Raw genomic sequence first — 17,089 nt, 5'->3', positions numbered from 1 at the left:
TCAGAATGCATCAGTTTGGCTCCGTTCCGCCTCCATTCCGCTCTGGAGGCAGACACCAAAACGCCTGACCGTGCGGAGCCAAACGGATCCGTCCTGACTTACAATGCAAGTCAATGGGGGCGGATCCGTTTGACACAATATGGTACAATTGCACACGGATCCGTCCCCCATTGACTTTCAATGTAAAGTCAGGACGGATCCGTCTGACTAACAATTAGACTTACACTTTTTTTTTTTACATAGAATGCAGACGGATCCGTTCTGAACGGATACCATCGTTTGCATTTATAGGTGCGGATCCGTCTGTGCAGATTCCAGACGGATCCGCACCTAACGCAAGTGTGAAAGTAGCCTAAACTGTTTTTTTTTTTTTTTTTTTATGACCTCAGGATAGGTTATCAGTGTCTGATCGATGGGGGTCCGACACCTAGGACCCCCATCAATCAGCTGTTTGAGAAGGCACCAGTGCTCCTGTGAGAGCTGCGGCCTTCTCCATGCTTACCAAGCACATCACCATACGTTGTATAGCGGCTGTCCTTAGTATTGCACTCTGCCCCACAGAAGTGAATAATGCTGTGCTTTGTAAGCATGGAGAAGCCCGCGGCGCTTACAGGAGGCGCTGGTGCCTTCTCAAACAGCTGATAGGCGGGGGTCCCGAATGTTGGACCCCCACTGATCAGATATTGGTGACCTGTCCTAAGGATAGGTCATCAGTAGAAAAATCCTGGTAAAAAAAAAAACACTACTCACCTGCGCGCGGTCCCACTGATGCTCCATTCCCAGCAGCTTTCCGATCCCTGCAAAACCAGGAACCGACTTGGTCCTGTGGCCGCTGCAGCCAGTCACAGGCCTCAGCTGTCATATCTGCTTGAACAATACATCACATCTGGGATTGGCCACAGCAGTGACTGGACAAAGCTGCTTCCTGGTCCTGCAGGGACTGGAAGTGGCCAGGAACAGAGCAAATTTGGGGCTGCAGTGCTGACATGTGAGTGGTGTTTTTTTGTTTAGTGGCCCACGTTAGGACCATATGGGTTGTTGGCTCCAAGGCCGGATAACTCCTTTAATTCTTATGGTCTTCCATCACAAAGTTAGCAAAATTCTCTAACCTGCCTCATTAATCCTATAGGGCAGGGATGGCCAACCTGCGGCTCTCCCGCTGTTGCAAAACTACAACTCCCAGCATGCCCAGATAGCCAACAGCAGGGCATGGTGGGAGTTGTAGTTTTACAACAGCTGAAGGGCCGCAGGTTGGCCAGCCCTGCTATAGGGTATGTTCAGATGGCAGATTGTTATGTGGAGATGGGAGCGTAATCCATTCGGAAATCCACAGAAAAACTGCCAATGTTCTACCTCCCTGTGCCTCTCAATGGAATCTCTGGAGTTCATACGATGTGGATTTAAATGGGATATCCACTCCCCATAATGTCCCCCTGAATGCCTGGCCCCTCCTATAGGTTATACTTACTCCGCTCCCGGGCACCTGTGTCACTTCTGATGGCCGCTGCTGAATCTTCCTGTTGCGTGTATCAAACCATCAGGGGGGGGGGGGTAGGGTGTTAGCCAATAGCAGGCTGCGACAGGGACGAGTCTCCAGGGAGACTTGTCCCCATTGCGGCCTGCTTTTGGCTGAACTCCCCTTCCCCCATGCCCCCCGGCATTGTTGTGGCATTGAAAAGCCCGGCCTGTCAGTCTTCAAGTAAGTGACTCCCTCCTGCCCCAATCATGGTTCCATCCAGTCTCCCAGTTCTCTGCTCCCCCTCCTCCTGCCACCCCACTAGTGACCCTGCTCCCCCCTTCCTCCTGCCACCCCACTAGTGTGACCCTGCCCCCCCCCTCCTCCTGCCACCCCACTAGAGTGACCCTGCTCCCCCCCCTCCTGTCACCCCACAGGAAAGAAGCTGAACAGACTCTGCCGACTATGATGGGATCCGTTCAGTTTCCGTTCAGAATCCTGTCTTTTTACCAGACAAAAATACGCAAAATACGAATACCGTCTGTGTGCCTTCCTCTTTTTTGTAGACCTATTGACTTCGATGAGTCAGTGGACTGTATTTTGCAGAATAGAACTGGACATGTTCTATCATTTGCGGAATGGACGTATGGATGAGGACAGCACCGACTGATGACATCCAGGTGCTGTCCACATGTGTATATCCGTACCACTAATGATAGAACACGTCCCATTCTAGTCTGTAAAACAAGGACCACAGACCCTTTGAAGCAAATGGGTTTGCCAAAAAATGCAGACAGCACACGAACAATATTTGTATTTTGCGGATCCGTGATTTGCCGATACGGTTGTGTGGGCATAAGGCCTAATAGGCTGAATTGAAATAAATAAAAAGCAGGGAAGCAAATCGGTGATGGCTCCTCCTGACCTTTACTTCCGAGGCAGAGAAGACCTGCCTGCCACAGCGTGGAGTAGGGGGCATCTGTGGCACTGGTCCGGGTGTGGAGGGGGGGTGCACCTCTTTTTCCCATTTTCATATGTTGCATTGTATGCTTTTGGGAATTAATATGCTACTCTACGTCTTTGAGAAAGTCCACTGCAGGTTCATCGTAGGGAAAAATATTCCCCAGCAGTTTCCACTACAATCCGGGGGCAGTGAGTACCGTAACAGGAGATGCCCTGCTCTTGGCGATATGTTGCAGACTTTGCAAGCTTCTTATCCCATCTCTGGGTTTTTTAATAATCCGGAGAGCTTTTTGCATGGCGGCGCAGCTTCAAATCTCCTAGATGTTCTACATTTTAAACCAGACAATAGAGGATGAATGGAATGGAAATGTGTGAGGAGCAAGGAGATTACAGATCATACTGGATGCTAATCCTCCATCATTCTGCAATGGAGCTTTACTTTTGCTGGGGGGGGGGGGGGGGGTCTCTCACTCTACTTGTCTCATCTGCATGCTTTTCATTGCACATCAAATAGATACATCCCGATGGGACGGAGAGAAGTGGTCCTCCTGGTTACAGTACATTCTTCCATATGCTTATGCCTAGTGTAACCTGTATGCTCTGCCTTCTGTATTTAGGGCAGTCATCCAGACCTGTAGGCAATCTGGGTTAAAATGTTTTAACAGCCTAGAGGAGTTATCTGGCTTAATAAAAAAATAAATAGGCATCCGTGTTCAAAAAATAGAGGAACCCCCCCCCCCCCTTCAAAAAAAAAAAAAAAAGGTACTTTTCAAATCGCCCTCTGTCGGCTCCAGGCAGTCTCCATTGGGCCAGCGGTCTCATGACCAAGAACTAGTCCCTATCACTTGAATCTGGAATTTGTAGCGCTGGAGCGTTTTTGAAAAGGAACAGGTTCATTTATTAAGATTGGCGTTTTAGACGCCTGTCTTAATAAAGCCCCATAGCTGGCGGTGGTTCCTCTGAAGTTATGAAGCCTCTTCATAACTTTTACATTTAGAAGCGGCGCTGAAAGTGCCAGACAACTTCCTTGCTGGCTTACATTCAGACCATGATGAATGAGAAGGGCCTGCCGGACAACCACTTGAATAGATGTGGACTGTTGACTTGCAGTATATTTACTTAACCCAGGGGTACTACAATCAGCTTATGTCAGTCAAACCAGAGATTCCTCCAAAAGAGCAGAGAGAGCCTTCTGTAGACAGCTCTTTTGGGGTTGTTGGTACAGAGCAGGGTACTGGTTGGCTGTATGAGATGCCTTTGACATACACCAGATGGTACTGGTTCTCACTGAAGAGACACGGCTTATATGTAGACCTATTTACAGGCAGTGCTCCATGGGTCAACATATTCAAATTAGCTCATGTCAAATCGGAGCCTCCTCTGAGGAGCCACCCATGTGTAGAGAGGTTTCGGGGTTCTTGCCTCTTGCTAGTACAGGACAGGGTGCTGGGTGGCTGGATGACTTGCAGCTCAGGGGGGTTCTCATTGTCTACAGGTGGGTTGCTCTTCCGTTTTGGAGGACTTTTACTTTGGCTGATATGTGCCAATTTGAGAATATTAACGTGTGAGCTTTAGGTTTTGCTCACATCTGTGTTGGAGACTATTAAAGGAGAACTGTCGTATTTTTTTATTTTTTTTGGAGTATTAGATTGTGGTGATTAATATCACCTTGGTGGCCCTATTTCAACTTTTCACTGTGTATTCAATTACCCCTTAATTCCACATTTTTGTTCCCTGTACGGCCTACTTTTACCTGTGCTTAAAATAGAGTTGCTAGGCATGGTCCGTCTATCTGTTGAAGGAAGGAGCACGCAGCGTGCAGGCTCACATTACTGACAGCCAGGGACTGTAAGTAAATGATTAAAGCCAGGTCCTCCCCAGCAGCTGATAACAGTGCCTGGGCTGTGTGCACTTCTCCCTGTCCCTGCACTTGGCAGACGCTTCCTCACTCAGCAGAGCTGGAGAAGGCAGAGTTGGAGCAGCGCAGACCAGGGAAGGGAGATCTGCCATCTGCTCAGTGTATAAATGAAAGCAACATGTGGTAAGAGGACCCCTTTGTGCTGCAGGAGATTAACCCTTTAGGGGGGAGGGCTCTGGTTACTGACACTTTTGGGGGGCTATTGTTACTGGCTAGTGCATGTAAGGAGCTCAATGCATTGTGGGTAGTGAGGGCAGGCGGGATTAGCCTCAGGGTGAGGGCAGTGGCGGCCATCTTAACTGAATAGTGAAATTGCAGTTTTATGCAGACTGGTTGCTAAGGGCTGAATCTTATTAAATATGGGGTACGTCAGTCTAATAGTAACTGATTCTGGAATATCATGTTATTAGTAGCTACATATATGAAAATTGAAATTAGGGTCTAAATGTGACAGTTATCCTTTAAGGTCCTCCTCCATCGCAAATTCTGTTATAAAAGCGGGACAACCTAGGGCAGCCTGGTTAATTGGCTTGTCCACTAAAATGTTCGGTTCCCAAACAGAAACCAGACAGACCCCATTACAGTGAATTGGGTTTGTCTGGTGCTGTAGGTTATCATACGGCAGATCCTGCTCTTCGATTTCTTTGTTTTTTTTAGTCCCGAAACTACGGATAGAATAACCCCCAATGTGAACGTGGCAGATTGTCTCTTTACTTTCATCAGCTTTGCTGCCATATCACAGTATACCTGACTACGTTTACTATTCAAAGCTCAGGGAATGCTGGGTAACTGGTTTTTCAGCATGGCTTTACTGTCATTTAGGTGTTCCATTTATTTATTAATCCTCGTGTAGACTTGGGGCTTTGTGGAGGACGTTCACAGGTGCTGTTTGCTTTGGCATTTTCCTTTTTTCTTTTTTTATATTTATGCGTTTGGTGTGATAAGCAAATACATTTAAAAGGTCTATGAGTGTTATCTAGTAGCTATGATATAATTGTATGTATACGAATGGCGACCATTTACTGCCAGAAAAGTCCATCATAGATGTCCTGTATGTGCGCTCTGTGTTGTATCTTAAAGGGGTGGTCCAGAATATAAAATTAAGACAAATCTGTAATAACATAAAACTAGATAAAATGCTAATATTGTAATATGGTTACCTTACCTGGTATTTATTTATTATACTCGCTTGTATAGCACTACTATATTCCGCAGCCCTTTACAGACCTTAGCATCACACTGTCCCCAATGGGGACACACAAAAACGTGAATTAGACGAAATAAATAGATGTTTCCAGTAAAGCTTGTAAAACTGGCTTTGTATTCACAATAAATAGAGCTGTGTGCGTCTGCTTCCAGCGTGTGGTCTCTGTGCTCATTCTAATTAATTGTCCTTTGCTTAGTTTGTTGGCATTTTCAAGAACTTGGTGAGGCTTTGTATCTGGAAACTGAAATTGTTGTAGGAAGGGGACAGAAAAGGGAGGTTAGAAGGCGAGGTGGGAGGTTAAAGACTTGTGCCAGTCTTCAGCATTACAAAGGAATCCAAGGAATTTCTTAGTGTGGGAGGGCAAGACATGGAATTCACTGACCAGGGTCCACGAAGGGGGAGCAGGTCACTGGGAGAGGAACTTTTTATTAAAGCTGGATAGATAGAGCTCCTCCAGATAATGCGCCTGCTTGTTAGAGACGTCTTGTGTTACAGGGTTGGCGGACGGCTACTTGCCAGGAGAATAGAAAATGATGCTGATTGATCCAGTATCAGAACCCAGGGAATGAATGAAAGTCCTTGGCATCTTATAAAGGTCATTTCATTTCATTTTCATTTCATTTTTTTATATTTTTTATTGTTCTCAAGCCCTACAAGATCAGGCGCTCATTTTGTTAATGTAAGAGCTGAAGCCACTGTACTTGTAATGAAATAATTGGTATGTAAGGACTTCTCTTCTCTACGAGCCTTTGTAACCAGTGAGAGGGGCTGATGGGATGTGGGTGCTGCTCCCTCTAATATCGGCAGTACAGCATAGCTATAAATGACTGTATGGCACCAACTAGTCATAATTACGGTACCTTGGATATTTATAGGGCGTTTCTAGGTGTTTAAAATTGATGACCTATTCTCAGGATAGGTTGTTAATATCTTATTGGTGGTGGTCTGACTCCCGGCACCCCCGACGATCAGCTGTTATAGAGGCCACGGTGCTCAGGTGAGCGCCACAGCTATTTCCTGGGCCTAGGCACAACTCGGTCCCATTCAAATGGGGATGAGCCTCAATCCCAAGCTCGGCCGGTTTGCGATGGACGGTGCTGCGCTTGGTAAACTGTGAGGACGTGCCAACACTCACCAGGGTTCCATGACCTCTTCAAACAGCTGATCAGCGGAGGTGCTGGTTGTCGGACTCCCCGCCAATCTAATATTGATGACCTATCCTGAGAATAGGTCATCAATATTAAACACCCACCTGGAAAACCCCTTTAACCCTCTAAAGCTGCCTTCACACACAGCAGATTTTGTTGGAGTTGTTTTGGCGGGAAGCACACAAATTTCTTCAAGCCCCGTTCAGGGGAATGGAACAGATTTTTAGTCGCAGAAATTTTCTGCAACAAAATTTGCTTAGTGTGCCTGCACATAGTGACGATTCCGTGCGATTTAAAAAATAAAATAAAAAATTTTCCTCGTAGATTTAATGCGAAAAAAACACAGCGTAATACAGTCCCTGTAAAGTGTATGAGATGAGACAAATCTCGTCCATATTTTGCTTCTTTTTCTTAGTTACGGAAATTGACCTGCTGTGCGGATTTTGAAATCTGCAGCGTGTCAATTGTTTGTGCGTTTTTTCTTGTGCTGATTCCACCCTTTCAATGAAAAGGTAAGCTCCACAGAAAATCTGCATCATCGCCAAAAAAAACACATTCGAAATGTGATAAATAGTGCTGTTTTATGTACGTTTTTTATGTGCGGTTTTGGTGCATATTTGATGTGGATTTTCTACACATAAATCTGCACCGTGTGCAGCCACCCTAAGGCTACATGCACCTGGCCGTTGTTTTGGTCCGCATCCGAGCCGCAGTTTTGGCAGCTCGGATGCGGACCTATTCACTTCAATGGGGCCGCAAAAGATGCGGACAGCACTCCGTGTGCTGTCCGCATCCGTGGCTCCGTTCCGTGGACCGCAAAAAAAATATAACATGTCCTATTCTTGTCCGCGCTTTGGGGACAAGAATAGGCAGTTATATTAAAGGCTGTCTGTGCCGTTTACGCAAAACACACAACAGTCGTGTGCATATAGCCTTAGGGTAAGGGCGCACGGTACAGATTTGTTTGCAGAAAATACACATAATATCTGCGCCAAACATCATTTAAAAAAAACTTGCATAAATCCACACTATTTATTGCCGTTTTTGTTACAGATTTTACTGTGGATTTTAGGTTTGATAACTTACCCACTTAAGTCTATGGGGAAAACCACTCTACATAAGGTGCAGAATAGCACAAACAATTGACATGTTGTGGATTTGAAAATCCACATGACAAATCAATTTCCGCATGAAATTAAAAAGCAAAGTGTACATGAGATTTGTCAAATCGGTCACTTTGCTGGTAATGTATTATGCTGAGTTTTTTATGCACGAAAATACACATGGATAAACGGCGCCTAATCCGCAACATGTGCAGGTAGCCTTTGAGAAAAGGACATAATGGGGCACATTTACAAAGAACGGTCTTTGTTTGCCCTTGCACTGCCGGAAGACTTTAAGCTTTAAAACAAGACTAGGATCGTAGCATTAGCTCCTCTACATCGGGATATATAACTTTTAGAAATTGAGTCTAAAGCAGGTTTCAGCCCAAGGTTTATTCCCAGCCCAATTTCTAAAGATTAGAATTTGACCTTTTCTTTTGGGGGGGCGGGGGGCAGTATTTTATCTTTCCACCCCTGAAGTCCAGGGCAGACGAGGGGTTTAAGGCTACAGCCCTTGTGTTTTAGAGCAGTAAATGAGGTTACTGTCTATTAAAGGGGTTATCTCATCATAATGATCACTGTTAAATCTGTTAATGATTTGACAGTGATCATTTTTGTAAATATATTTGATTAACCCATTCCCACCGTTTAGGAGAAAATTCATCCCCACTTACCACATTGTTATCATTCGTTCTCCCCTGGTTACAGCCACCGCTCTTCTCCGGAATCCCGGTGGCCGCGCTTTCGCAGAAGACTCCTTCTTTTCTCCCGGCCAGGCCACTCGCTGTCCTGAACACGCAAGCCGGTGCGCATGCGCAATGGTAACTTCTTCCTGGCCAGAATAGTACAGAGCCGCGAACGCGCACGCTGGCTCTGTACTATACTGGCCAGGAATAAGTCACCATGGCGCATGCGCGGCAGCTTGCGCGTTCAGTCCAGCGCACGGCCCGGCCGGGAGAAGACTTCAATCAAGATGAAGCCCGCCCCCAGCCAGAATCCAGGAAGTGAACGGCATGCTGGCAGCAGGTAAGTATGAAAATGCAAATTGGGATAACCCCTTTAATGTATACCAGGCACCCTGGGGGGCTAGGGCAGAGAAGGTGATTATTATAAGTATCCCTGGTTGTCCAGGGTGCTGTTTGTCAACGTTCTTCAGCAAAGTACCCCCTACTCAAAAATTACATCAAAGTAGGGGTGGGCGATATAAACGATATAAATTTGGCCAACGATAGAGATTTTGTTTATATCGCCATATCGCGGTAGAACATGGCATGCGCCGCTCCCGGCACGCACCATGTTCTCCTGAGCCGGCACAGTGGAGAAGGAGGGAGTCCCTCTCCACTGTGTGTGGCTGCCGCTGACCACCAATGAGAACAGAGTAGGAGGAGGAGGGGAGGGACCGTGGCCACTCCGCAACTAATGAGAACAGAGAGGCGGAGGAGGGGAGGGACTGGCCACTGCGCCACCAATGAATATGGCCTGAATACAAACGTAGCCTGCATGTGCCGGCCATATCCCATACCTGGCCTCTATAACTGCGCGCCGCGATCCGCCGCAATTCACCCCTCGGGTCCTGAGGGGTTAATTGCGGCGGATCACAGTGCGCAGTAATAGAGGCCAGGTATGGGATATGGCCGGCACATGCAGGCTACATTTGTATTCAGGCATATTAACTATATTCATTGGTGGCGCAGTGGCCACAGCCTCTCCCTTCTACTCCCCCTCTTCTAAGTATTATATTAATTGCGGCCCCCCCCCTCCACACGATTAAATCATTGGTGGCAGTGGCCCCAGGGTGGCAGCTTCTGATCGGAGCCCCAGCAGTGTAATCGCGGGGCTCCGATCGGTTACCATGGCAGCCAGGATTCTACTCAAGCCCTGGCTGCCATGGTAATCTCTCTGCTGCTGTGTGCACTATGCACAGAGCAGCAGGGAGTGTGTGAAGTCCTATTCACCCTAATAGAGCTCTATTAGGGTGAATAGGACAAGGGTTCTAGCCCCTAAGAAGCTAATAGTTATTAAATAAAAAGTTGAACCCCCCTCCCCCCGAAATATAGAATATATTGCATATCGCACAACCCTTCATCAAAGTATCCCCAAAGCTATAATTATACTGTTCTACGTGTTAAAGGGGGACTCCGGTAGGTAAAAGTTATCACCTATCTTATTAGTTATCCCCTAACTGTGAGATTGGTGGGGGTCTTACTAAGTCAACACCTTGAAGTCTTTGACTTGTAAGGCCCCTTTCACACGGACGAGTATTCTGCGCGGGTTGAACGTATTGCACCCGCACTGAATCCGGACCCATTCATTTCTATGGGGCTGTGCACACGAGCGGTGATTTTTACACATCACTTGTGCGTTGCGTGAAAATCGCAGCATGCTCCTCTTTGTGCGTTTTTCACGTAACGCAGGCCCCGTAGAAATGAATGGGGTTGCGTGAAAATCGCAAGCAAGTGCGGATGCGGTGCGATTTTCACGCACGGTTGCTAGGTGACTATCAGGATAGGGGACCCAATCATTATTATTTCCCCTTATAACATGGTTATAAGGGAAAATAATAGCATTCTGAATACAGAATGCATAGTAAAATTAGGGCTGGAGGGGTTAAAAAAAAAATAAAATAAATAAAAATGTAACTCATCTTAATCCACTTGTTCGCACAGCCGGCATCTCTTCTGTCTTCATCTGTGAGCAATAGGACCTTTGATGACGTCACTACGCTCATCACATGATCCATCCCCATGGTGATGGACCATGTGATGAACGCAGTGACGTCATCAAAGGTCCTATTGCTCACAGATGAAGACAGAAGAGAAGCCGGGCTGCGCGAACAAGTGGATTAAGGTGAGTTAAATTATTATATATTTTTTTTAACCCCTCCAGCCTTATTGTGCTATGCATTCTGTATTCAGAATGCTATTATTTTCCCTTATAACCATGTTATAAGGGGAAATAATACAATCTACACTACAACTAACCCAAACCTGAACTTCTGTGAAGAAGTTCGGGTCTGGGTACCACAGTCGGTTTTTTATCACGCGCGTGCAAAACACATTGCACCCGCGCAATAAAAACTGAACATCGGAACGCTATCACAGTCAAAACTGACTGCAATTGCGTACCTACTTGCGCGGGTTTGCCGCAATGCACCGGAACGCATCCGGACCTAATCCGGACACGCTCGTCCTCAAGGGGTTGATATGTGATTGACATGAATGCCAGAAGATTTCTCAGCAGAACATTACTGAGAACACCACACTTCTCTGCTGGCTTCCCTTCCCTTCATATTGCACCCTGGTGCCATCTCTTCCTCACATAAATAATGCACATGCACCAAAATTAGTCCGAGCAGGCCGCCTCGTTCCATTGTCCAGCCGTTATAATACGGCCCTTGTCAAAGATCCTTGCACGGTCTTGTTTTTCCTGTTTCTAACACATCAGCCTCAGGAACTGACTGTTCACTTGCTGCCTAATGTCTCCCTCCTCTTAACCGGTTATGGCTGATTACTGGAAGTAGGGCAGATAATAACGGCTTGTGCAGATGGGACTTTTTCTTTCTTTTGTGGTGCATGATACTAGCTTATGTTGGAACAATGGCTAAAATTTTGATTGTTTCTCCTGTAGATGGGTGGTAATTGTCCTAGAGATGCCCTTTGTGTATCTTGTGTTATGTTATGGTCTCTCATTCTTCAGGAGATACTGGACAGTTATCATGCCTTGTAGTGGGAGCATTCTACTTGTGTACAGTCTCCATTTTTTCCCAAGATGTTTCCTTCAGACTTCTGTCTGATGATGTGGGTTGTTAAGACTCACTGTGGACACTTTATGGAACTTTTTCATTTTCTTGTACCTTCACAAACCAATTCACGAGCCCAAGGAATGCATTGGGTGAATTGATTTGCTATTGACAAAGCTTTTTTGCAGTCAGCATTCTCCAAGTATCTCTACTGGCATTGGTATCACGGATAAGGGGGAGGCACTAAAATAAATATACTTTATTCATATTCAATTAAAACCGGGAAAAGGGTCATACAATTCATTACTAACGGTAAAAAGGAAAACCGTACCACTAAACAGACATAAATGTTGTCTAATGATCTTATAGGACGGACAGTTTGTCAACTCCAATCAGGTTATCCAGAAAAGAACTGGGTAGGTGGTATGAAAAGCTGTATGAGAGAATTGGTGGCCAGTATTTCACATTTCATGGAATATAACCAGCTATCAGGAACTGACCATATATCCAATTGTCCAGAGTACTAAAGACCCTCCTCCCCAGACCCTCCTCCCCAGCGGCACACAACTCCACCTATCCTCCCAAAACTCCCATATAACGCGTCTGGAAAGACTCTACACATTTCATCAGGAGCTAAAGTAAAGAGCAAGTGATGGGATTATGGTAAATAGACGCTGCCACATTGGTGTAGTGCGACCGCGCTCACCGCCGATTTAAATAGGGGAATCGGACACACCCCTGAAGTCGGGGGAGGGAACATGCGTCTAATCAGGACTAAGACGGGGAGGAGTTTACTCAGTAACCCGTAGTCTCACAGGAATGCACAGATCAATCCCACCTACTAAAGAACAATAGGTAAACGGTGATAATATTGGCAGAAAGAGATTGATGACAGTGAAATAAATTTAGAAAGCAGGAACAGCACAAATTGGGGCAACGGCGATCAGACAAATTCCTCACCGTCGCCGCAACCACATGGAAACATCAATAAAGTGGAAGATGGTTAATTGCACCTATTTATCTAGAAAGATCATTCTAGAAACAAGATATCAGCACAGGTGCTCACAACATAACAAGTAGCTACAGACACACAATATCGGCTAGTACTCGGCGTCGGTGTAGCATCAGACGCCAAATAAATCACTGTTGCCGTAGTGTCCAATAAAGATAAAAACGCTACTGAGCTGACTTGAAAACCAAACGGCAAAGGCAAAAAAAAAATCCCTAGAGTGAATACGACGATCGAGGTGGTCCCACAGAGGCTCAGTTAGGTTCAAATCTGGGGAATTAGGGGTCCAGGGTAGTTGCTTCTGAGAAATAGAGATGAATCCAGCATCGAAGTTAACAACGTTGTGGGTTCCTTTATTCAAAATAGCACAGATCCATACAGTGACCGCATCACCTCAGTGTTCCAAATGATCGTCTACACGTTTCGAACAAATGTATGACTGGCCAGAGATTCCCAAATGGCAGTACTTGTAGAGTACCTTCAATCATCTCCAGGTGGTGATTGAAGGTAGTAAATTGTGGCAAACCCCAATCAAAAAAAGCCAATGGGAGAATCTGAACCAAACATTGGTCTGTATTAATGAACAATAAAATGTGTATAAAACCAAATTTGTGCACTTAAAATACATACTGTTCAAGGTCTTAAGTCTAAATCAGGAATGACAATACACAAAAACCAACTTCCCTCAATAAAAACGGAAAGAATATGTTCCTGGAAAACCGCATGGTCTGAACAGTGATTTCCAATGTTAAAAACAAAACAAAAAATACAGCCAAATATGGCGGATCTGTCGTAATAATTGCTCCTCTGAGTAGAATAAAGACATCAGGAATGGACTCCATCCTAATATAAATACATACGTTTTTTCTTCAGATTCAGGCCATCCGGATGCCTCGTTTTTAGTCGAAGAATCCAGAAGGCTTCCCTCTGTATTAGACACTTTTGGAAATTGCCCCCTCGAATGGAGGGCAAAACTCGCTCGATTCCAAAAGCAGAAAAAGTTTGCAAGCTCCTATCATGTACTGAAATGAAGTGCCCGGCTGCATTCGAAATATTGACATACGAAGCATTGGTAACATAGTTCAAATGTTCCAGGATTCTGTTTTTCAATTTTCTTATGGTACAACCCACATAAAGTAAATCACACTATGTACATCTGATGACCTAAATAACCCCACTGGTATTGCAATTGATAGAAGACCTAATGGGGAAATGTAGAGTATGTTCAGAATCCTGGAACATTTTGGTGGGCAGAACATAACCACAGGTCCTGCAGGGATGGCTGCCGCACCGTGTGAACCCAGTATACTTTAGCCAGGCACTGGCTTCGGTTCTCTGTGAAGTGGAAGCAGACAATGAAGATGCCAGAGTGGGAGACTGTCTGGGTGCCACTCTATAGCCATCTTGTAGCAGGCCATGTGCTTTTAGTTGCTTCTGAGCCAAATGCTCAGTAGGGTTCATTTTGGCGTGAGCTGCTCCACTATAGCGTATTGGTCCACTGTAAAAGTAAGATAGATAGAGAGATATATATATATATATATATATATATATATATATATATATATATATATATATCTCTCTATCTTAACATCCACAAGGGAGTATATAATACACTCAATACACCCTAGATACTGGCAGGACCCTACAACAGCTTCCATAGCAAATATTTCATCCAATAGTATTAGCGTCCCAAATACAACACACCTGACGACAGATGTTGGATTTCGTCAGGTTTACTCCTTTCTTGTGCCAGAAAATAAGACAGGGAACATTCTGCCGGAGCTCTCCGGATCTGGCATTGCCGGATGCTACCTGAAGGCCACCTCCTTCCATTGTCCAGCCATTATAATACGCCATTTGTCAAAGATGCACAGATCCTTACACTTGTTTGTTTTACACTTGCCGGGAGATAAGGCTAGTCTCACACTAGTGGTAAAGAGATCCGGCAGGCTGTTCCGGCAATGCCAGATACAGACAGCTCTGGCAGGGTTTTCCCTGCTGTAACAGCCTGCCGGATCTCCTTACCGCTAGTGTGAAACTAGTCTTATTTTCCGGCACAAGAAAAGAGTGAGCCTGACAAAATCCAACTTCTGCCATCAGGTGTGTTGGATTTGCCTAATGTGTTTGGGCTAAGTTACAGACACTGATTTATCTCTGTTTTTGGTGGGTACAAAACTGTGATTGTGAATTTCCATAGAGACACTTCATATAAATAATATTCAGACGTAATATCGGAGACCGTTGAGCACAAGCAGTGGTCCTACGTATTGTGCATTAGTAGATTTTGTGCAGTACTTTAGGACTATAGCTACATGGCCCGCGCAGTGTGCCTATGGATGAGAAGGCTTTGTACTGTATGCATGTATCCGCAGTAGTGTACATATAGAGGCAGCCCGTGTGTCTGCTGTGAGACCACTGGATTGTTGGGACACAGCCCACCTTGACCTTCAAAATGTATTTCAGTGGGTGTGGAGAACCTGCTCCAAGGATCCCTTCTTCACAAACCCTACAAGTTTAGAGATTAGGGGATTACGGTAATCTGAGGCTCATGGAAAGGAGATGGTGGCAAGCTAGTTTAAAGCACATCTGTCAGCAGATTTGTACCCATGACACTGGCAGACCTGTTACATGTGCGCTTTACAGCTGAAGGCATCTGTGTTGGTCCCATGTTCATATGTGTTCAAGTTGCTGAGAAAAATTATGTTTTAATATATGCAAATGAGCCTGTAGGAGCAACGGGGGTGTTGCCGTTACACTTAGAGGCTCAGCTTTCTCTAGGGTGACAGGGCCTCGTTGGCATGATCATGTTTACACTGCCTGGCCGTGTCAAAGTAGTCACTTTAAACAAGGCGCCCACTCCGGAGGAGTACAGGCGCCGTAGCTGCCAGGTGTCTGCTGTTTCAATTCTGACCACGGCATCGGAGAGTGCAGAACTCAGGAACTGTGCGCATTAGAAAGTTCAATTTGTCCTAAAAAAAAAAAGAAGCTCTAAGGCCTCTTTCACACGAGCGTGTCCGGATTAGATCCGGATGCGTCTCGGTGACATTGCGGCAAACCCGCGCGAGTAGGTACGCAATTGCAGTCAGTTTTGCACGCGCATGATAAAAAACTGAATGTGGTACCCAGACCCGAACTTCTTCACAGAAGTTCAGGTTTGGGTTAGTTGTAGTGTAGATTGTATTATTTCCCCTTATAACATGGTTATAAGGGAAAATAATAGCATTCTGAATACAGAATGCATAGTAAAATAGCGCTGGAGGGGTTAAAAAAAATATAAAAAATAATGTAACTCTCCTTAATCCACTTGTTTGCGCAGCCGGCATCTTTTCTGTCTTCATCTGTGAGGAAAAGGACCTTTGATGACGTCACTACGTTCATCACATGGTCCATCACATCATCCATCACCATGGTGATGGATCATGTGATGAGCGTAGTGACGTCATCAAAGGTCCTTTTCCTCAAAAAAGAAGACAGAAGAGATGCCGGCTGCGCGAACAAGTGGATTAAGGTGAGTTAAATTATTATTATTATAATTTTTTTTTTTTTTTTTTAAGGCTGCGTTCACACGGGCGAGATTTCCGCGCGGGTGCAATGCGGTAGGTGAACGCATTGCACCCGCACTGAATCCGGACCCATTCATTTCAATGGGGCTGTTCAGATGAGCGATGATTTTCACGCATCACTTATGCGTTGCGTGAAAATCGCAGCATGCTCTATATTCTGCGTTTTTCACGCAACGCAGGCCCCATAGAAGTGAATGGGGTTGCGTGAAAATCGCAAGCATCCGCAAGCAAGTGCGGATGCGGTGCGATTTTCACGCATGGTTGCTAGGTGACAGTCTATAAACTGTATTATTTTCCCTTATAACATGGTTATAAAGGGAAAATAATAGCATTCTGAATACAGAATGCTTAGTAGGTGATCAATTGAGGGTTAAAAAAAAATAAAAAATTAACTCTCCTTCTCCTCTTGTTCGCGTAGCTCCCTGTCTCTTCTTTACTTCTCAAAAGATGAACTATGGGCTAAAGGACCTTTGGTGACGTCAGATCACATGCTCCAATCACATGGTACATCACCACGGTGATGGACCATGTGATTGGAGCATGTGATCTGACGTCACCAAATGTCCTTTAGCCCATAGTTCATCTTTTAAAGAACTAAAGACCGGGAGAACTACGCGAACAAGAGGAGAAGGTGAGTTAATTTTTTTAATTTTTTTTTAACCCTCAATTGATCACCTACTAAGCATTCTGTTTTCAGAATGCTATTATTTTCCCTTATAACCATGTTATAAGGGAAAATAATACAATCTACACTACAACTAACCCAAACCTGAACTTCTGTGAAGAAGTTCGGGTCTGGCTACCACAGTCGGTTTTTTTTCACGCGCGTGCAAAACACATTGCACCCGCGCGATAAAAACTGAACATCGGAACGCAATCGCAGTCAAAACTGACTGCAATTGCATTCCTACTCATGCGGGTTTGCCGCAACACACCGGGACGCATCCGGAACTAATCCGGACACGCTCGTGTGAACCCAGCCT

The 17,089-nt window shown here is 45.3% G+C and overlaps 1 protein-coding gene across 3 annotated transcripts in view; it reads left to right on the top strand.

The window, feature by feature from the left end:
- Positions 1 to 17,089, top strand: part of LOC120978744 (carboxyl-terminal PDZ ligand of neuronal nitric oxide synthase protein-like) — a 106,026-nt gene that overhangs the window by 19,535 nt on the left and 69,402 nt on the right. The window lies entirely within an intron of this gene.

The sequence above is a fragment of the Bufo bufo genome, chromosome 9, assembly GCF_905171765.1.
Source record: "Bufo bufo chromosome 9, aBufBuf1.1, whole genome shotgun sequence".
NCBI classification, from domain to species: domain Eukaryota; kingdom Metazoa; phylum Chordata; class Amphibia; order Anura; family Bufonidae; genus Bufo; species Bufo bufo.
Note: the sequence above shows the minus strand (reverse complement) of the source record. Positions and strands in the feature narration are given on the sequence as shown.